At 43.0% G+C, this 23,428-nt stretch overlaps 1 long non-coding RNA gene across 1 annotated transcript; it reads right to left on the bottom strand.

Moving 5' to 3' along the window:
• Positions 1-16,274: 16,274 nt before the first annotated feature.
• Positions 16,275-22,827, bottom strand: LOC138923109 (uncharacterized). The gene is made up of 3 exons (XR_011436318.1): positions 22,725-22,827; positions 21,493-21,571; positions 16,275-18,542 (listed from the first exon to the last, which is right to left on the bottom strand). It is a non-coding gene; the product is annotated as an uncharacterized lncRNA (long non-coding RNA).
• Between the last annotated feature and the right edge of the window lie 601 nt (positions 22,828-23,428).

Raw genomic sequence — 23,428 nt, 5'->3', positions numbered from 1 at the left:
ATGTGCTCTAAGTGGGAAACGCCTGGTTAAAGCCTCAGAGAGGTTTTCTTTGTAAACTTTCCTTAAAAGGAATTTTGTTCCCAAAATGATAAATCACGGTATTTTAAACCTCCCAGTATCTGCCATATTAGGCCAAAGATTATCAGTATTTTAGTGGTAAGTTAAATACAGTTTAAGAGAGAGTTAATTAAATGAACACTGTAACCATAACATGGTGAGACATAGTTAGGCAAATTCTGTGTATACAGACGTCGTTCCAAAAACATCCCATTGTTATTTTCCGTTGTGTTTAGACCTGAGGCGCTGAGTATGCCTGTGTTGGCTAAGTGAATATTTGAAAATCCTCTTCAAGGTAGGCAGTCCACGGCTGGAGGGAAGCAGCCTGCCAGTCATGTGGCCCTGCCGGGCTGTAGGGCACACTTGTCTCTCTCCTTCTAATCTTCACAGAATTCTGAAGCCATAGAGGCTGTTCCGGGATAAATCTGGCCTCTGATGGATGGATAACGGGTCCTTCTTTTCTTACATTTTCCTGGTTATTTTGCTAAAATGGTTACAGAAGTCTCCCTCTCAATGGCCTACTTGGCAAGCATTTTTTCTAGGATGTAAAACTGGAATACCAAGAAATTTTTCATAGTCACAATGCAACCTAAACTCTAAAAGCATTCCAGGGTTCATGACAATCAAGGACCTAAGCCATTAGTTGGAGACATATTAAATACTCCGTCTTTGCTGATAAAGCCTAAATACTTAAAAGGCCTACAAACTTTGCCAGCAACTTCATTTTCCTCCCCTCTGTGGGATACTGTGAGGCACCCACCAGCAGCCAGTTTGCCCTGTTTCTGCAGGGGGTGAACGCAATCCCTCCAGGACAAGAAGCATGATGCTGCTTTCCTCTGCCAGAGAGCCATTTTTCCACCCTCCTTTTCGACCAGGAGTGACCGGACTTCCTGATAAAAGGGACAGATGTGGATGGAACCCCCTACCCTCTTCTTCTTGCATCAATGTGATGGCTGCTGTTGTGGGACCGTGGAGGGAAAAGCCAGCAAACGAAGACAGAGTGGAAAGCAGGAAAGAGCCAGTGTCCTTGACTGTCACGTGAGCGACAGAAACTGCCAGCAGTCTCCCGTCCTCTTGCTTCTTGCTTCTTACCTTGTGACAAAAAACAAACCTCTATTTATTTGAACTGCTGCTACTCATCTTTCTGTTCCTTGCAGCCAAAAGCAGCCTATCTGGTAACTTCTGCTTCATGCCTGCATTGCAGCCCCCTGGAAAATTCATCACTGCCCCAAACATCACACATTTCCCTACCTTCATCTCTTTTCTCCACTTGGCTTTGCATAGGACAAGTGTTTAATAAATATTATAAAATAAATTATATGAACTGGTTGATGAAATTTTAAGTTTAAATAAATGGTCCATGACTAGATCTATCAATCAAAAATACTCACTATGATACGTAAGGCATGGTGCTACAGTTAATTTAAATTTTGAGCTTTAATTTAATCAGAATCATTCTATCCATCCCCAATGACAACTTCTTCTGCTTTGCTTTTGTAAAGAAACGAAAGGCCTCAACACTGGCTTGAAATACAGGGTGGCTGTCTCAGGGCAGGTCCTGGCTCTGCTGCTGTGTTTTATGGAAAGTGTGGCTCACTGCTGGCCCTCGATGCATATTAGTTTACAATAATGTTGTTACAAGTATCACTCAGGTTCTCTGACATTGTTACAACTTTCTACTCTGTTTTTGAAGTGTGTGAGATCCTATAATAAAAATGTTTTATGGATGCGAATGCGCCGTCTGCGCAGTTTGTCAGTTGGCTCAGCCAGGTTGCGTTAGTAGCCTATTGGGCTCCAATAAAGATGTGCTTTAAAATTCTGTGTTGGTGAGATTCAGCTGCAGGGGTGTAAGGTTCCTAATTTACTATAATAAATTACTTCTCGAAAACATTGACTATCAGACTGCAGCTATCCTCAGTTCCAGAAAAAGGAATCCTTTCCTTCAGGAAAGTGAGAGTAGGGCAAAAAACATTTTTAAAATAAAAAGGGGGGCTGGCCCCATGGCCGAGAGGTTAAGTTCGCATGCTCCGCTGCAGGCGGCCCAGTGTTTCTTTGGTTCAAGTCCTGGGCGTGGACATGGCACTGCTCATCAAACCATGCTGAGGCAGCGTCCCACATACCACAACTAGAAGGACCCACAACGAAGAATATACAACTATGTACTGGGGGGCTTTGGGGAGAAAAAAGGAAAAAAAATAAAATCTTTAAAAAAATAAAATAAAATAAAAATAAATAAAAAGGTAGGCTTAAGTCATACCACTATTTTAAAGCATTCCTGGGAGGTTTTGTTTTAATCATTTTTGCAACAATTGCATTTAGGAGGAGCATATATTTATTAAAGAAAAAGAAATATCAAACTCATTCATATAACCATGAAAGAGTGCAGTCAAAAGTCCCCAGATGGTCAGCTGGCATTTGTCCCAAAACTTCCGGAGAAGTCTTTCTGCTTCGTGGAATTCTGCCTGGACCCGCCTTAGCTCCTCGCCTGAGGAATTATGGGAGCACAGTGATTCCACACTGGCTTCCGACCTGTGCCCAGCATCCTCTCCCTCCCCTCAGAACTCCCAGATGCTTCTTGAGCCGCCTCTCCCTATTCTCAGTCCATGTGGTTCAGATGGACTAATCCACCTCGGGCTTCACGGTGGACATGTAATCAGATCTGATCAACCAGCACAGTCCGTCTCACCCCAGTGACAAGTTCAGGAAGGGTCACGCGATTCGAGTTGGTACAGTGACACACAACTGACCTGCGGAGGAAAGAAGCTCTGGGTCCTGAGGTTGCTCAGCTTCCTGGGATGGAGCTTAAACCGACAGGACCCACCACATTGAACCAGTAAGGGAATGGAGTCAGGACAGAGGAACGCGGAGGCAAGAGATGAACCCGCATCCAACATGCCCTAAACTAGTGTACTCTCTGGGCTCTCCAGGTATGGGAACCAATTATCACCCTTTTTGCTTAAGTTTTTTTTAAAGTTTAATTTAAAAACACCTTTAGTGAATGAGAATCACGTTCAGCATATAACACAGGTATTTCTGTAAGCAACATAGTAAATTTGAACTACTTCAAGCCATAACAAAAACATTTATTATTCCTCTAGTGAGAGCCCAGCTTTGTACGTTGACCTCTTAAGTCTGTGTCAGTTCTTCTCCTCTTCTGATCCTGGTCTCCTGCTAATTTTCATGAACAGCCAGAGTGTTTCTGTGTACGCTGTATTTTGGTATTTTGCCTATTACTCTGTCAGGGTGTACGTTCCTATGTTTGCAAGAGATTCTTGTACACTGACGGTAGGAGACCTCCATCTCGTATGTGGAAACACTTTTTCCTGCTGGCCATTGGTCTTTCAGTCTTGCTTGGAGTGTTTATTCCATACAGAAGTTTTAATTTTTATAGTTAAATTTATCAATCTTATTTTTTATTGTTTCTGGCTTTCCTGTCATACTCAGAAAGGCATTCTCCCCTCAACTATTATCTTTAAAATCTGCCCACATTTTCTTCTGTTACTTTTACAGTTTTCTTTAACCAGTATAAATAGTGTAAAGAGCACTGTAGGAATGACATTTTTTCCCAAATGGTTACATATTGGACAAATGTTAATCCACTAATGCATATTTTCCTCACTGACTCAAGATTCTAACTTTCCTAGATGCTAAATGCCTATGCACGTTTGGGTCTTAGGATGGGCGTTTTAATTTGTTTCTTAACCCTCCACTTCTCAGCCAGTACCAAATTGTTTGAACTCCAGCAATTTTGTGACACATTTTAACATCTGGTAAGGCAATGGTCTTTCTCAGTGTACTTGTTTTTCAGAATTCTTCCAGCTATAGCGCTATTCTTCAAAGTGAAATTTAGAATAGCTTTGTCGAGTTTCTCACCATCCTCCCCACCATAGGGACATAGCGTAAATTTAAACTGAATTGATCTTTTTTTTAAAAAATTAAGCCTACTTTTTCTAAGGCATGTCTCTCCATTTATTCAAATCTTTTGTCATATTCTCAAATCTTTTTGTTATGCAACTATGTAGAATGTTATAATTTTATTTATCTGACTCTTGCACATTTCTTGTTAAGAGTATTCTAGATATTAGATTCTATTTAGTCATAAATGTAAGTCGAATATTTTCCCTTTACATTTTCTTTGTAAGAATATGGCATATCAGAAAGCTACTCCTCTTATTTACTTTGTAACCATCCACCTTAATGGATACCTTCATTTTCCTAAAACTTTCACAAGTCTGCAAGATATATCATTTTTTCAATATTTTCGAAGAAGATTAGTTGATTCAAAATAATTCGGGAAACGACTGGGTGATCAATATAATGTAAAATGAAAAAAGTGACTCCTGGTTTAAAATACACACACACCTGTACACACATGCATACGTATCCTCTGGATTGGGACGTGTTTTCTTCTGGAATTAAACATCAGCGAGAGCAAAGAGTTCAGTCGCTTTATGAAGCGCTCACTGTTTTTTGCACCAAAACAGTTTGTTCTGTTTCTCCATTGAAAGCACGCACATCCTTTGGAGCAACTCCTCCAAGAAACCATTCTCTTTTAGTGATTCTCAAAACTCAAATATTGCCATTTAAAAATCAGAAAAGGAAAAACATCTCCTCTGATGCTCCTGTTACCTTTTCCTTTGCCAGGTTCACAACATACGATTAACAGTGTGCACAAACTTGGCTCTGTGATTTTGTGTTCAGATAATGATTGAAATCTATTAAACCGTCCTTTTATGGTTGATGATCTGTCAGCTGAACATCCAGCAGTTTCTTTTTATAGAAATATGATTTGATCTGCAATGTTCTGGAACATGTTTTTCCAGCTATTTGGCTTCAAGCTTATGCTAATTACCAAGCATTATCTCACAACTTGTGTGGCAGACACCAACATAAAAATCGCCTCCCCCTAGAAGCTTTCTTTGAAGATGAACCAGTGGTATTTCTACAGCAGTCACTGCAGATACTACTCAATGAGAGGGTTTTTTCAACTCTCTGTTGTACTAAATTTTACTTTCTATATGTCTTATCTCTCTATAACACTTAAAAGTTCCTTGAGAGAAGGAAGGAGCTCTTACTGAATGTCAGGCTGCTCTAATTGTTTTAAATTCATTTTCTCGTGATAAATACTGGTTCTTATTGACTGTCACAGATCCTGAGACACCTGCTCCAGGGCCCAGGAAATAACAGATGCTTGTGAGTTATGACTGGACAGTCATCATACTATTTCTTTCTTAATAATTTCCATCTCAAACAGTAGTTTCCTTTTCGTCACTAACATTACTTTAAGTTGCCAGTAGTAACAATAAGAGTTCATTGTTAATCAAGAAACGTAAGGAATTTGGAGGTTTCTTTAGTTCCAAAGAGTCAATAAGTTTGTATTAGAGTGTTACGTTTCCTCAAAGAAACACTCTGAGTTACAGTGGAGCCTTGTTGAAAGATACAGAAGATTCATTTGTCCTTTCACAGCAGCTCTTTAGACCGATAATTACTTAGTAACGTTAGTTAACTCCTACTTTTCTCTCACTGGTTCTCCTAATAAGACATAGATTAGTTTGTATCTGAATCCTAAAACTGTAGATCAAACTCCTTTGTGTGTACATGAAATGGAACTAATAATAGCAACCATTTATTGAGTGATTATTATGTGTCAGCTACTCAGCTAAGTGCTCTACATGTGTAATTTAATTTAATTATCATGACAACCCATAAGGTTGATGCTATCATTATCCTCATTTTAATGATGAGAATGTTAACGCATACAGGAGTGAAGTCAGACAGAAAGAATAGCTGAACTCTTCTTCCCCATTGACACACAAGGAAAGAACCTAAGAATTGAGTCCCCCTTTGTGGCAGGATCGAATTATCTACCTTCCTAATGAGTTCTATAACAAGCCAGGGATGCTCATGGGAGAGCAATTATAACAGGAAACAGAAGCTAAGATAGTGAGAATGACTCTCACTGGAAATACTTTCAAAAACACTCATTCTCATTGAAACCTCACAACCATCCTACTAAATCATTGTTCTCATTTACAGATGGGAACGGCTCAAAGTCACAGAGCTGGGAAGTGGCAGAGCCAGACCCACACCCAGGCCTTATACATCCAAGCCCAACGCTCCCACCATTTAACTCAGCCTCCCAGACATGGTGGCGAAGACAGCAAAAGCTGCCCCTCGTGGTGTCACACCCACAGCATCACCCTCAGTGCGGACACTGTGGCTGTGTCCAATACACGTCAACCTAAGTAACTGCTGATCTCTATCCTTATGTAAAAGAAATCACCTCTTCTTAGTGTATTTCCTCTTATATCATATTTTTCTTCTTCCTGAATATCAACAAAATGCCCACCAAACCAAGTAAAATGTTCAAAATTCTGTAAATAACTTTTAGTCCATTTGATGCTCTACACTATTTGACCTACGTTTTATAAAATTAATTAGCTGTGTGAAAATCATGTGCATATATAAATTGTTTCCACTTAATTGTTCTGTACAAGCCCAACATGCCACTCATCATGGACCATTGTTTAACTCTCCAACTGCTTTCCAAACTCTCCTGCATCCTCTGTGAGGCCCAACTTGCTCTGGGCCCTGTCTACTCATGGCAGACACAGCTGTGCTCGCTCCATGCCTCAGCCTCCAGCGCAGTTAGCCGGAAGCCATGAGACCAGTTCGGGCCAGTGGACTACATACGTGTTAAATCATTGAACCTCACAATAAGGTTGGTGCTCTATTTTCTTGGATTCTGTAGGTGTCTATTTTGCATCCATTGGTCATAGGGCCAATTATATTAACTATATTTTCTTGTTTCCTGCATTTTTGATGCTTGGGTATTTGGGAGCATCACAGAGCTGCGGAGAGATGCCCCTCCCAGGGCTAGCCCAGTCTCCGATAGGAAAAGGCTCGGTGAGGCACCCATCTCCCACATACAAACCAACCACTGCCCCAGCACCTCCTTATCTAACTCTCACACACCCAGCAACATTCCTCTGGCCTCAACCACCCCGGGGCCAGGTCCCAGGCAACAAGAGTCACCCCCATAGCCCTAAGCCCATGGGGATTATTCCGTAGGGTTTCCCACAGAAACCCCAGTAAAGGCTCTGGCCCAGAATTTCCCCTTCATCCTGTCCTCTGCCACCTGAGCAAGACCTGGTACTTCCCCTGGTCCTGCATGGTATTCGTGGCTCCCTCTCTGGGGCCTGGGACCATCACTGACTTCTTCCTTCCAAGCCTCCCTCCCATGGCTGCACGGACTGTGCCCACCACATCCAACATGGCCATTCTGGGAACAGAAGCTCCCTTTTTTAACCTCCTTAGAGAAGACGAAACTGAGGCACAGGGTGTTTAGACAATTTGCCTAAGGTAACAGGATGAGCCAAGGTTCTAAGCCAGGCAGGCAGCTCCAGAGAGCAATGAATGGGGGCTGTTTCTCCTCCTCCGCTCCCCTCCCCTCCGCTGCTCCTGGAACAGTGCCGGGCTTTACGGTTCTTCTTTGCATTCAACTGACGATACAAGGCCCCTTGTGTACATTTACAGTGTTCTCAGAAAGCAATAGCCTCAGATTCAGTGCTTGAATTGGCAGTCTGCTCTGTTTTGCTATCATAAAACCTAGTTTTATTTTAAATTTTACTCAGTTTTCCATTTTTAGTCTTTAGATTTCTAGATATCCTTCTGCTCCATTGTCTTCTTGGTCTTCTGGCCACGAAAGTCAATATTCTTGCCCAGCTCTGGGACAAATCTGGCCCCATTGTTCCAAATGCACACAGGGGAAGGCAGAGTCAGGCAGTGTCCACGAGGCACATTCACAAAGACGGGATGTCCTGGGGAGGATTACAGCTGCTCTTTCCTGGGCCACAGCATTGTTGTCACCGCTACATCAAGGCATCAGCATTTCCAGCAGCACCACCAAAGGCCCCAGGATTTCCGGCACACCCGGATAAGCTAACCCAGCATGGCTCGGTACAGATAGTATAGTCCCAAACTTTGGTAGACAAGAAACCAGGCAAAAGCGATGAGCAAGGTACAAGGTTAGTTCCCCAGGACTAGCTCCCCTAATCTCAGGGTGATCTCACACCCTCTAAGTAACCCCTTGACCTCCACGAGTAAACCTTCTCTTAACACAGCCTCCCAAGAATCCTTTGGAAAAAGACCAGAGGGGGCCGGCCCAGTGGTGTAGCAATTAAGTTCACACGCTCCAATTCCAGGGCCCAGGGTTTGCCAGTTTGGATCCCAGGCATGGACCTAGCACCACTCATCAAGTCACACTGTGATGGCAACCCACATAAAATAGAGGAAGATTGGCACAGATGTTAGCTCAGGGCCAATCTTCCTCAAGCAAAGAGGACAATTGGTAACATATGTTAGCTCGGGGCCAATCTTCCTCACCAAAAAAGGAGAAAGAAAAAGACCAGAGTACTTATATGGAATTCTTAGACAAGAATTCATGTGTTTGCCCTAGTCAAGACCAAAGTGGGGAAAGAAGATTTCAGGCTAATTAATGTACGATTGTTTAAAAACAACTCTTTTGCCTTGTGTATATTCAGCTTTAGTGTTAATAAGAAAAAGTATATTTCTAACAAATATTTGCCTCCTCGAGTAGACAGATGAGAAAGCCCATCAGAGAAAGTTGCCAGTGCTGTAGTCTTGTGTTTCTGAGAAAGAGCTGGTAGGTGACACTTCCTCCAGCCTCCCCACAGCCCCTGTGTGTCCCAGACAAGGAGGAAGGACGAAGGGGTTGGGATGAAGACTCAGCCCTCAGCACTTGCTCCTTCAGACCCGCAGAGGGCAGAGGGCTTTCATCAGGGCCACAGAGAGCAGTTCAGGCCCTGAGGAAAAATGTCTCGGGGCACCCAAGGAAGGGTAGACTAACAAAAATCGTTATGGGGCTCTGTGTTCAGACCCACACCCCTTCCAGACCTCCAGCCCCAGTTATTCACATTGGCTTCCCCACCTCGCATTGCCACTGGCCTCTCCTCCAGATCCTAGACCTCATGTTGTTAACACGAGTGGTCAGAGCCCACAGATCCTTCCTGGAGCAGGACCTCCTTCTGTTTCAAGTGCTGGAGTTCAGCAAGGGTGAGGCACTAATGGAGTATGTCTCCTTCACATAATTCTGCCAGGTCATCCCAAAGATGATGATGGAAGATGTTCTGTGACGGCCAGGAGATAAGGCGATAACCACAAAACATCAGGACTTGAAGCACAGTTAGAAGGAACACCAGTGCTCCTCGCGTTTTACTGAGGAAGCAGCTCATTGAAGATGGCCAGAGAGACAGCCCAGCTCAGCCTCACTACACCACATCTGCGTCCTAGCTCAGCTCTCTTGTACACAGACAGGCCCCCTCACCACTGCAAGCCAAAACCCAAGTGTTCTTCCCTTCTGCTTGGCCAGTAGCAGAGAAAATAGTTGGTATTTAATCTCCTGTATAGAAGGATAGACACTACATTATTATAATTGTCATGTAACTCTCTACAGAGAACATTTTATTGATTTAAATTAGTTTCCTCCTAAAACTTACTATATACCTTTTTGATAACAAGATTCCCCATGCTAGCACAGACAACATTTAGAATACTAGCCCCATTTCTTATGCAGAGAAGAGTTCAATGATGAATGCTGATGAAAGCCATTAGTCGTGCAAAATCATATTAAGTTGTTTCAGAAATGACACAGGGTCTGTTTAATGGAGCATGTCTCAGCAGTAAATAATAACAACAACAACAAATGGAAATTTACTGCTTTGTGCTCCATTGGACATTAGTCATACAACCCAGAGCACTGGAAATGAAAATCAGAAATATTTAATTAACTTAGTGCATAAGTAAAACAACAGAAAATGTTTAAAAGAGGTCAAATTACATCTTGGTCATCATAATTTTTAAAACTAAGTTTATCTCTAATGCAAATATAGAACTGAATAAGTGTCACACTTACTATACATGCATTTGTTGTCTCTACTGAATGATAATGTGAATATTGAGACTCATACACAGTTATTACACTTTGGGACGGATTTGCTCAGAGACTGTGGTTTGTTATTTTCACAGGAAATGCTGGGATGAACGAAATGCTGACCTGCCTAAGAAGTGCCACAGTGTATGCATCCCAAGCTTGAGGGCCCCGAATTTAGGACAGACCAAAAGAACTCACAACGCACCATGAGACCCACACAGAGGAACATGGGTCAGTTCCCGAGGGATGAATCCCCAGTGGGACCAGCCAACGCTCCTCCTCCTCTAGAGTGTGTCTCCCACCTGGAGCGGAAGCTCCCTGTGAGCTGGGAGGGCGTGTTGCTGTCCAGCACTGTGCACCCAGCGCGACCTGGAGGAAGCCGTCGCTTCCCAGCTGCGGTTCTGAAGCAGCCTATCTCTTCCCCTCTGGCCTTGCCCTCTTTCTGAGCAACTTCCCTGATGACTCTCTGCTTTTCTGTCTCCTCTGCTCTCTAGCTCTCCCAAATGTTGCTCTCAGTACGAGCTCTGGAAGGGGAGGGACTGTGTGCATCTTGTTCTTCGTAGTGTCCAACACTAAGAAAGTCTACAGCATCAGTGACAGCCGGTTCTGTGTCTACTGGGGCACTTTCACGGAGGGAGTAACTGAGATGGTCTCAACTGTCTGTCTTACAACAATTCTAATTGGTAAGTCCTTCTTCAGGAAACTCAGATGTACGGGCATTTTATGGGTATGGTGGGGATGAAGGTAGAATTCTGCTTCCTAAAGCATATTTTCTCCATGTCATTATATATATGCTCATCTTTTCCTTCCCTCTGGAACTATACAAGAATAACTGTTAGCCTTGTCCTCAACAGATGTTCAGTTAATTGAAGACAAGTAACTTGTCCCCATCTCAATATGGTTCAGATTGAATACGGCCAGTTCTTCTCAGTGCCCCTCGAGTGGACTTCCCCCACCCCCTCACCACCTTCCCTTTTCCTTTAGTACTTAGCTCCACTCCCTGAGTACAGATCTCTTACTAACGACACCAGGCAGGTTAATCACTCCGACCATCAGTCTTTTCAGCTGTACAATGGGGAGAATGCCACTTAACTCAGACTTGAGGATTAAAACTTGGTGACCAGTACAAAACACTCAATAGACTGTGGTTATCACATAAATTCAGTACATAAAAATATGCAGCATGTTTTGATTCCCAGTATAATTTTTGTAAATGCCTCTCACAGACTTGCCACCAGTTACCGTTTTGGAGAAAACATGACTAACAGAGGCAGGCTAGAAAGCTGAGAAAGAGTTGATTCAGTGCTAATCTACCTTAAAGAAAAAGGGATAGCTATCATTTTAGACATAACTGATATTTCTAAATGAGAAAAATAATTAGGAAAACATCAATTTGCAAACCCGTTGAGCAGAGTCTTAGAAGAAACAAGCGTTGTTGAGTAAAGTCCTGTCGGACTATTCTACTCTTCTCTGACACAGTGAAAGACCAGGTAAAATTAGGGATGAGCACGGTGCATCCTTGCCCACGAGTCAGAAGGTAAAATTTACCTATCAAATAATAACTATGGGAATGTAAGCTGAGGGGAAAGCTGCACCAACAGTGTGGTTGGTTCTTTCCTAACTGAAGGACACACACTATGTTCCATAGACTTGGGTTGTGTAGGAATTAGAGCTGGGCATAGTAAAATTAAGACTTTACTCATGTCTTGCATACACATGTCTGAACTATATTTGACTGCCCACTCCCTTTTGCACACTTACACTTTACACACAAGGATGAGGAAAGTGGAAAAAATAAGGACACATCTTATCTATATATAGAGGTCCTAAGTTAAAAGTACATTTTTTTTCCAAATCAGAAGGAGAAAACAAGGCTTGTGTTTTTTCTAGTCATCAAGCCCTCAGAATGTGTCTTTGAAAGGCACAAGAAGTGAGGTTAAGGATGTGTAATATAAAGTTCTTTTGTGTGCTTTACTTACATTGGCATTAACAAGTAAATCAAGTCAAAATTTAAATTTCTAAAACTAAAGCAAGGATCTTAGCTACCAGGGGTTTACTTTGCAATTCTCCATCCAGACAGACTTATTGCTAAGTTACTGCCATTCGTCAGAAATATTTTGCCTTCCACGCTGCTCTTTTCATTCCAGGGTGGAAGTTACAGAGCTGTGTCAGCAAAGCTCTTGGTCTCGCAGCTTTAGAAGGGCTTCATACAGGAGGAAAGCAAAGACTCATTATTGTCAAATCTATAAGGAATATGTTCACCAAAACAACCTTAGCAAAAAGATGCCACATCACGAATATTAAACTAGAAATTATTCACCCCAAAACTGGTGCCACCTCATTTACATTCTATGTTATACAGAAAAAATTTCCATTGCTCCTACAAGTTGAAGTTAATGGGAGAACAGCCTTGGACTCAAAATACAAACCAGCTTTCCTAAATGAAACAAGACGAGTGAGAGAGCTGAGTAACACATCAACTGCAGAGAGCAGACAAATGGGAGGCATTCTTCCCAGTCATCCAAGCTGTCCAGCAACGGAAAGTTCCGCCTGTCCCACCAGCAAATGAGCTCAAGCCGCCCCCAAGGGCGAAGGCACAGGAGTCCCTACACCTGATGCTTTGATGAGATTTCAAAAGCCAATGAGGTGACCCCATGAGAACCTAAATTCTTACACCAAACCTACCCACTGTGTTTCCAAATCATGGACGCATGTGTGTGGCTTATTCTAACTGTATTCTAAATTAATTCCAAAAAGGCATTTCTAATGGAAACTTGAAAATAGACTTTTTTTGTTCTTTAAACAATTGTAAAATTCTTTATAAATGGAGAAAAGGTAGAGTACTTTAAAAATAATCCATGTAGCATAAGGAAAGGTGTACAAGCTTGACACTGTAGGAAGCCAGCACTTATTAGTGTATGAACTACGGCAAGATTCTCAACCTCTAAGAGTCTCGTTTTCATGATCTGCCTCACAAGAGTCACAATCCTATGGAGTTGTTCGGAGGCCCACATGGGTTAATATGCCAAACTCCTAGGGTTCAGTGGCTGCCCGATAAGTGGTATCCGCTGTTATTGCTGCTGTTCCTACAAATAGAGAATAAAGATCCCATGATGGTGGTTTGTTTTTATATTGAGGAAGCACTAAACACCTTGAAAAAGTAATTATAACCCTAGACTCATGTTATGATTATTTTTCTTCCAAAGCAATTTTCATCAAACATTTTCCTTGGAAATGGAGGACACAATACACGAGGGGAAAACCCTTCTTTTCAGCCAGAATGTTAGACAGTGTTACATGTTCTTGAAGTGAACCTTTTTGAGTCATGTTCCTGGGAAAATGATGTGTGGTCTGAGCGTCGATGCAGAAATAGCCTGTGGTAAAGAAGTCTGTAGAAATGATCATTCTTACAGCTCTTGCAACTTCCACATTCCTGAAAACAATGATTTATCATAAAGGATCTCATATCAAGGTTGAAAATATAGGAAAAAATTAATAATGACACATTAAAATCTCATAGCGTAATTCTAACCTGTCAGATGCACAAGCAGATGGACCACCCAGAGCATCCTTTGGTTAAATGCTAAGCTTTCCCTGAGAAAGAAAATGGAGAGTTGCAGACTTTTCCCACCACTCACACCCCAAATAGACAGAATCAGAGTGTTTCTCATCTCCTTGGAAAACACGCACACAGAGTAGGATGTCAGTGCTCTCTGGAAATGGATCGGTCAGGCGCACAGTGTCTCGAGCTCTCTAAAACTGAAGTATTCAGCAGGAGGTGGAGCTCCAGATGTTAAAATATAAGGCTTCCCTGAGGCAAAAAAACAACCTGCCAGATTTCTTCAGATCTCAGCTTGAAACGTCCAGTGGGCCGTGTTTCGATCTTCTTAAGGCAATCTGTGGTGACCGTACTCATTAGGTTTGATATCCCTGTTTTGGTAAACCAGCAGCCTACCTTCACTTTTCATAACGTCTTTTTACCCCTTTCTGCTCCCAACTCTTCAAAACAGTCACCACTTCTTACTCAAACCAGGAGCTGATAAACGAGTCAGCTCTTCCCTCAACACCCAGGACGCTGCGGCAGTTGGATTAGCCCTACCCACCGGCCTCCTTAGTGAAGCATAGATCAGTTGGTAGACCTGCTGTGTGTGTCTGGCAGTGCAGCCACAGAAGGCTAAAGGAAACACCAAACGTTGGGAAACACTGTAAGAAAACTTAAGAGAAAGGCACCCTCACTTTCGTGGAGCCAGGGGCCAACCAGAGGCCTGTCAGGCCACCCCCCTTGTTACTGATGGGGAAACCGAGTCCACACCACTTGGCTTATTACCGGCAGAGATGAACGGGAAACCCAACACCCAACCCCTACTTCAGTTTTCACTAACACACACAGACACCTTGATTTCACTTGACTTTCTTCCTCCTGCTTGATAAAGAGTAAAACCACTAAAAACTGATGTGTAAAAACCTATTTCACCGTTGACCATTTAATTCCAGAGGGAGGAGAGGGATGCCTCCAAGCACAGTGATGCTGGTTGCCACTGACACCCAGCCAGGCACATGTGTGGGGGACATGGGAGTGCAGGAGATCTGGGAGGAAAATGTGCCGGAAAAACAAACACCCTGTGATGTAAGCACGGGAAAGCCTCTGTTTACTGAGTGCGGGAGGATGAGTAACATTAACTGCCACTTGGGATTCTTCCTCAAAGTGCCCTGCGACTGGTTTTTCCAGCAGCAAGAAAGGGCCCAACAAGCCGCCAGAGCCCACAGCAGGCTCCTTGTCCCCAGCTGCCCTGTGTCTGTGCCTCGCACCCTCCACGCCTGACCGGCACCCGTGCCTGGTCTCCATCTGGAGGGTGCAGCCAGCACAGGACGTCCGAGGAAGAGGAGGAAGTGGTGGCGTCATCAGAAGACGGGGTGGAGGACGGCGGCACTGGAGTTTCCCACTCTGTGCTTGTCCAACTTTTAGAGGCACTGCTGCCTCCATGGCGGTTGACAGCAAAGCTGGGCTCACCCAGGCGTGCTCTTTAGTACCGATCCAGCTTTCTTTTTCTCCTTATCTTCCAAGAGTCGCTATCTGGAGCTGCCACGTCAGTGCCCACTCTCACCACTGGGTAAAACCTGACCTCCGCATTTCACCAGTGCTCTCCGTCAGAACCAATGGTGCTTGTTTTCGTTCTTCCTCCTCCTACGTCTTTCCAGCAGCTCTGGCATGGTTGACTTTACGGAGAATTTGAAGTTAAATTAGGACTGAAAAGATGGGTAGAGTCTGCCCCACCTTATTCTAGGAGGTGAAAATAATCTAAATCATTCTTTTTACGGACGTCAGCTATTCCTGTATCACGTTCACAGTTTTTCCATATTACGTATTTAGTACCTTATTTAAACTGATACTTTAAAAAATTTTATTGTTTACTTTAGCCTCAATCTAAGCAATAAAAATCTTTCAAATCATGGATTTGAAGTACATTGTACTTTTCTAGTTTACGTTAAACTTAAATATATAGCTAAACATTTTTGCAGTTTATTCATATACCACCTAAAGTCATCCCAAGTGTTACCAGTGGAAAGCGTCAACTTCGGGAATCACTAAATCCACCAAGTTAAAGCAAGCAGTGGAGAACACAGGACAGACTTGCCAGGAGAAAGAGAACAAATGGGATTAAATATTGTTAGGTGGAAAGGCTTGGGCCAAAGCATGCAGACCTTTGAAATGGCAAAACCAGGAAGCGAAGGAATTAAAGCACAGCTTAAAAGAAACCCACCGGCCAGTCACCAGCAGGGTACACTGCAGGGCAGAAGGCGGGACTGGAGAAGGCCAGGAGTCTGTCACCGACAGAAGCCCTGCCAGCCAGTGAGAGCCTGGACATAACTGGCTCAAGGTAGCAGGGGGGTGCAGCGCTTTATCACGGAAGAAGAAACAGAAGAGAGCCTCAGACAGAGGCAGAGAAGGCGGAAGGAGGTGGCAGTCAGAGATAGCCGGTGGGGGTCTGAGATCAGACATTGAAACGAAAATGTCCAATAAGCATTTGGGATATGGTTCAAGAGCTCGGGTAGGTACATGTATGTGTATATTATATATTTTTACCAAACTAAGAATCTGGGAAGAATGGAAAGTTCAAGGTATTTAAAAAACTTTGAGCCAGGCCTCTTAAACCCACACTGCAAGAAAACAACTAGATTTCCAGAGCATTTCTGCATAGAGGTAAATAATAAAGTACATGAGTATATTAATAGCAATTTTATCTGCATAGGATTTCTATTTTCCTTTATCTGTTTCTGAAATTTCCACTTTTCTGACAAGACTTTTTTTCCATTTTATCCAGCATTTTAGGTGTTTCAGTTGGGAGGGTCATTCAGCATGTCTAGTCTGGACAATCACTTTTAATAAGAAAAAAAGGTACTTGTCTATGTGCACATTGCCAAGGTTTCTTTTTCTCAATTATCAATGCTCCTAAAATTGCAGGGTTTAATTTTTCCTTTGATCTTTTTAATGTTTTCTTAACACCTATTTGGATGTTGTCTACACATAATGTTTTCAGAGATGTTCCTAACTTAGGGAATCTTAGTATTTACTCATTATTTGCAACACATTTAAAATCAGTTATAAAAGAAACCAATGAAAAGTTAAAAAACATTCCGAAAAATAAAGTTTTTTTTTTATGATTACCTCACATTGGCTAAGAAAAGAATAACCTTCCAAGAGAAGATGCCCAACCTAAATTCAGCTGTGCCCATCACGGGGAATAACTGGGCCTCTGCTCCTCCAACAGCCCTGAGTGATGACACTGATATTCCCCTGAAATATCCATCAAGCTAATCCATCTGCAGATAAGGCTGTGATGCTGGAAAATTAACCCTGCCATTCACCTGCCTTTCAGAACAACTTACCGCAGAGCTAAAGTCATTCTTCTTTTCTAAAACTCAGTAATTATGTTAAGGATTTAACGATTTTTTATATTTTTGCTAGGCAACAATGATGATAACGTCTCACATTTACATGGGGCTTACTCTGTGGTAAGATGAGGAAACCGAGTCCAAGACAATTAAATAACCTAAGATGATGTAACTTGTTGTCAAGAAATTAAAAGCCTGTTACTAAATTCTGAATCACTGGGAGGCATTTCACTAAGAAATTAACATGTAGAAAAGTGTTGTAAATCTTAGAATATCAGAAAAATTCCTTGGAGATGGAGATTTTTATGTCATGACTTTGTTTTCTTCCTCTTCAAACCCTTTTAAACACACCCGGTGTCCGTAGCCTCTCCCTGTTAGTACCCGCAGGACAAGTTGTGAGCACCTTCCACACAAGAGCCCTTCAGGTATTTGAAAACAGCGAAACTGGTGAGCTCTCTCTTCCGAGGACAAACAGCCCCTCCGCGGACCTGTTCCCCACGCACACCTCCCCCTCCGCCTGGCCGCTCTGGGTGGACCTCCCACGATGTCTACATCTTCTCCTGAACTCGGCGCTCTGCAGAAGCAAACACAACACTCCAAATGAAGTTCAGTCAAGACCGTTTAGTGCCGCCGAGTGGCTTCCGACCCCTCACGCCTCTGTGGACAGCAGAGGGAATCCTGCCCCGTCTTTTTGCTGGTACTTGAAATACCGGTGGCACAGCTTTCAGCATCACACAGCCACCAACCAGGGTATGACAACGGACAGACGAGTGGTGTGGTTCCCTGAGGGGAAACCAGCCCAGACGGCTGTGGTGAGAGGACCAGATCTTAACCACCAGCCACCGGGGCTGCCTAATCAAATCTGAGGGAGAGAAAAACCGTCTGCCCCGTTTTTGATACTCTCTCTTATTTTTCAAATCAAAGTCCCATTCTGATTCATCGCTGATGCTGTGACCACCCTCAAGTCTTTCTCACGGGTACTGAGGCCAAGCCGCAGGGCCCACTCCATGCTTGTGAGTTTGTTTCCTTTTACAGGTGGTGTTAGAAAACATTAAAGTCCTTTAACTCACTGTCGGAGTGGCCCAGACACGGCAAGAGAAAACACAGGGAACAAAACTCTACGCAAAATTCCCTGGAGAAAACATAATGCAGTTGTCGACCCTGAAGCCTTGGTGTCCATCCCGAAGATTTCAGGAAGTTGACGCGATTGTTTTAATAGCAAAAGGATACTTCCAAATGATTCTTTTGTCTTCACAGAGGATTTCTAAAGTCATCATGGGGTAGGTACCCTTGGAACACTTACAAAACCAAGCCATATTCTCTAGAAATGTGTCCTCTATTACAAAGGCTGGTTTTCATTTGATCGGGGTGGAGGGTAGCTGGCATTTTCGTCATTTCATCAGGAGGGAAAACTCACACTGCATCCGACATGAGAACACGGATCTGGCAGGACGAATAGAAGAACGGAAGTTTCTCCAGGCGGGAGCCAAAGCTTTGCGATCTCACACGGCAGCTGAAACGTGGAGCGAGTGGGCAGAAGGAAGCCCATGAGACTGTGATGCAGCAGTGTTGCTCAATGCAGAGAGGGAGGACGGTCCAAGTCGAAACAGAGGCCACAAGTGAAAACAAGCACCACTCTCTATTTAAAGAGAAATTCACCTTTTAATCTCATAACCAACTACATGATACATTGTTATTTATAATTAACAAGGTATGTTTGAATTCACTGTTAGAGCACCCCCTCTTATACCTCAGTTCTAAGAATTCATGACATCAAATTTCATTGTGTGTAGATAATGCTTCAGTTAACTTACAGAGTAAGGAGGAGGGGAGGGACCAAACGCAGGGGAGAAAAATAACAGTTGTCAACATGGTAGAGTTACAGAATCGAGAGCTGGGGAAGGATTGGGAGCAGGAAGAATAGAGGATAATTTACAAAAGAGGTGGAGTAATTCACAGAAAACCGCTGGAGAATAGAAGAGTCAAGGTACAGTGGCTAAAAACTCCTGTTTCCTGGAAGAATTTCTAAGACACAGATATTTCCCATGTTTAATATTGGCTTAATATGAAATTAAGAAATGCTTTACTTCCGGGAATCTGGCAGAGCCGCCTCATCAAGAAGAGGGACTTCTCACCCTCCAGAGCACATTGGAGCATCTGGAGAACTTTAAAAACCTTTACATTTTTTTCACTTGATTTATTTTCGAGTTGATTTTCTTTTTTCACTTTGCAAGTGAAATTAGAAAAGAAAAGCAGCAACGCTTTCTTTTCAGTTTAAAGCTTAACTCAGCAGGGAGCCATTCCCGGCCGTGGGGAGGACTACCTCTCCAGTTTCATCAAAATTTTCTGGAGGGCTTGGACTTCAAGAATTCTTCCCTTGTAACTTCTTTATAATTTTCATTATGAATTTTTATGATGTCAGAAGGAAAGCCTCCTTCAGTGTTTCTAGACTGAACCAGCACTTTGATTCCTTATTTGATGATGTCCCCTCTGAGAAAGACACTAATTTCACGATCTATATGGCTGAACAGAGTCTCAAGTTCAAGTTTCCCACCACTCTCGACAGACTGTGGGAAAAAGAAAAATACTGATTAAAATGCTGAAGTGAAATTACTGGTTGCTGGGAAAAGCATAACTTTCAGAAAAAAACAAGATGCTTTGCATGAAAATATTCCTGCTAAAAATATAATTTCAGAAAAAAATGTATCTTTGTTGCCACCTGGCCGATGATCTAGAATTCATATTAAGAGTTTTTTCTAAACCACTGAAGTCTAATTATCAGTTATCTATTTTCAATTCTAAGATACAGATAAAATTATTTTTAGAATATTCCCACTTTCAAGAGGGACCAAAAAAACCAGCCATTCTATTTTCTTATAAAATGTATTTTTTAACTGTTGCCAATCTTTTTCTTTTTTCCGCTTTATCTCCCCAACCCCCCCCCCCGCCACCCCGTACATAGTTGTATATCTTAGTTGTGGGTCCTTCTAGTTGTGATAAAATACATTTTTTTAATTTCTCCTTTTTATACTTGTGAATCAGTCCCTCCACGTGTGAAACGAAGGAATTTCTGATTCGTTGATACTGAATGTTAACGAAATGTTAAAAATAAATACGTTTCAACACCATAGGACAATAAAAAGGGGAACTGATTTAGAATTGGAACATAAAAATAGCAAAAAATTTCAGCCTAATGAATAAATGTGAAACACATAATTGCTTTCTGAATCACTAAGTTTTGCCATCAAATAGTCCACCCTTCACTTCTCGCTACAGACTGGTAGCTTGTGCATCCCCAGCGGCCTTTCAGAAGTGAGCGGGTTTGGTTAATTTAGTTCAGTGGAGGGTCTTTTTACCCAGCAAGGACGGCTCCCTCTTCTCACGGACATTCTCGTGACATCTCTCAGCTTTGGCCATTTCTCCATTACCCCTGATTATTATTCTCTAAACTCAAGCATCCTTCCTTCAAACATTGCATCTTCCATGAGAACTTTCCAACCGTCAAGCTCAGGTTTTGTCTCTCTCGATCTGAGTAGAATCACAAAACCACAGCCAAGGAGAAAGGAAAGTGGAAAAGAAGCTCCCCTGGTGATAGATGGGTTCCTCCTTTACGCTCACCATGACACTCAGATTTAACGGCAGCACAAGTGTCATCTGGGGGCTAGTACCTTTTGGAGAGGGAAAAGGGAATTGTGTTTCTCGTGTGTTGAGCAGGTGCAGGTACTTCCCCCAGGTCTTGGTGAGTCCACACACCCATCCACTAGATGCCAGCCCCTCACAGGGTGTCTTTCTGTTATGCCTGACTGAGCACTCCTTTACCCACTAGGAGGACGCCGCAATTTGTCACAGGAAAGAAAGGGTCAATATACCCTAAATCATCATCATGGGCAAACTTTCTCAAAAGTCAATTGGTCACTGTAAGATTGTACCATATAGCACATCAGTTACCTAGAAATGCATATTACGGCATAAGCATGTCTTGACAGCATACTTAGAATCAGGCTTCCCGGTCTCCCCATAAGGATTTGTTTTTCTATCTCAAAAGTGAATAGAAAAACATCTGCTTTAAAATCCTTCCAGACCAAAATAATGTCTGTCCCGCTCCAATAGTGGCTCCAATCAAAAGCAGAAGCAGAAGCAAAAGCTTGGGATGCATGAACCATTTCTGCTCTAGGAATCCAATTCATGTCCTGAATCTTATACCCGAGGAAGCGGTGTACTCAGTCCTTTTCACTTCTAACATTAAACTCAGGTTTTGTTGTTTGGTCCTCAACTTTTTTAAATTTGGCCGCCACATCTCCTTACCCCATCGAGCTCATCTGCCTCCTAAGTTGCCAGCAGCTCACAGAGCCCATCATGTTTTCTCACATAGGGGTCTTTGCACTTGTAGAACACTGCCGTTTACCTAGAGCACCTCACCCCTCCTTCACACTAGGCTAAAGCCTACAATTTCTTCAAAATCAGCTTAAATATCCACCCTATGGGAAATGTGCATTTCCACCCCCAAGCTTCCAGGTGCACTGAAGATCTGGTAGATGGAAATAGAGTAACACGGAGAAAGCACGTGGCTGCTTTGTGGGTCTCTTTACCTCGGTCTCTCCCAGGTCACTGAGCTCCGCGAGGGCAGGATGGTGAACAGCAATAAAGTGAGCAAACGTCAAAGTGAAACTAGGAGAAAAGAAACATGTGGCGTCAAGATCTCAGGACGGTTATGAAATCGAACCTTCTTTTACAAAATACCCCAGCAGAAAATGATTCAGGAAGATGTCTGGTTTATAGTGAAATGACTGGAATCTATACTACCAACAAGGCTTTGAAGATGTGGGATGTGTACGAAATCTCCAAAAACCTATTATCTTACTTCCTAGGCAAGCTCCCGAAGATGGCAACGGGAGGAAAAGCAGAGACAGCTTTGATCACATCGACATCTGAAATTTTATTACTGATCTGAAATACACGAAACAGACCTTCAGAAAAGATGGTGGCATGGCACCAGCTATCCCGAGTCCTTCCTGGAAACTCAGGCAAATCACAAAGGTAAAACAAGAACAGGGGAAATCCTGCATTGGAATTCACACGGGTCAATTCCAGTGGCAGCTAATGAGCTACTCTAGTTAACTTAGGCCAAAAGATGTTTTTTGCATGATTTCAGATAGCTATCAGAATCATTAGAAAACTGAGTAAACACACTCCAAGTTGTTCTCAGCAATGACTGAGAACCACAACAGAGAACCGAGGTATGAAGGAAATGGTAGCTCTGTCATTAGGAATCCACCTGCAAAATGTGGAAGCTGCCACCCCATAATCAGGAAGCCACCACAAAATTAGACACCCCAGGATGGCATTCACCATCAGAAGCCAGAAGAGTAGCCCACACCTCACTTCTTCCTTCCAAACCTCATGCGGGTGCATCTGAACGTAAACCTGAGTCACACTGGAATCCTAGCTGAGGGAGTCCAGGAAACGTCATGCCTGGTGTTTCGGCTCTTGCGTACAGAAACGCACATGAGAAATAGTGAAAACAGGCACTGAGCATCAGTCCACCAGGTCATCCACAAGCACACGGGCACCCCTTCAACAAGGCAGGGCAGAAGCCCCCAGGAACGCTGTTAGACGTGATGGAGTGAGATGAGCTTTCAGGGCTCATAGGAACATACTTGTGATCCCTTTCCCCAAGGTAGGTAATGAGACAGGAGAGAACTGAGGAAAGCCTCGGGGAAAACATAAACGCCTCTAGATGAGAGGGGACGGGCTAGAGCAGAGGTTGCACCACCAGCTTGGCATCCTGTCACCAGCACATGCACAGGCTGTGCCACCTCACCTGGAGAGGGATCCTGGCCACACCAGGCAAAGTCTGCGACGGAATGTCTTCTGATCTGGCTTCTCATTAGGGGGGCAGTTTTCCCCACTTGAGGTATGCTTTCCTGTGTAGAAGAGAATTCCACCTTTCTACCAACAAGGCAGGGCTGGCCCTACTGGCATTGGAGACCTGGAGTAAAGGAAATATGGCCCTAGGACAGCAGTTTCAAACAACCTAACTGTAGAGACCATGTTCTCCTAAGGACACGTTTACTCCCCCCCAGTCCCCTTAGGCTGACAAATGACTGACAATTTAACTGAATTCATTCAGAGGAACGCCTTAAGTTCTAAAAGGAAGAGGCCAAGGATAGCCATGTAAATACTCACCATTTGGGGGAAATAGGAGGCGACCACAGATCTGCTCCAGTTTGTGAACACATAGGGAGAAGCATGCAAACTAGCGGAAAAAAAAAAAGGAAGAGTCAGTTGCCATTGGCATCATCCCCAGGGAAATTAAAGAAAATTAATGAGACCAGAGATGGGGACAGAATACACAAGACCAAAGACCAAAGATGAAAAGATCACTAACATTAAGGGGAAAAAAATAAGAAAACAAATAATGGAATAGCGGCATTTTTAAATTTTTTTATTTATGTTTTTTGGTGAGGAAGGTTGACCCTGAGCTAACCTGTTGTCAATCTTCCTCTTTTTCCTTGAAGAAGAGTG

Source organism: Equus caballus, chromosome 2, assembly GCF_041296265.1.
Source record: "Equus caballus isolate H_3958 breed thoroughbred chromosome 2, TB-T2T, whole genome shotgun sequence".
NCBI lineage: Eukaryota > Metazoa > Chordata > Mammalia > Perissodactyla > Equidae > Equus > Equus caballus.
This window is presented reverse-complemented; position numbering and strand designations above follow the sequence as displayed.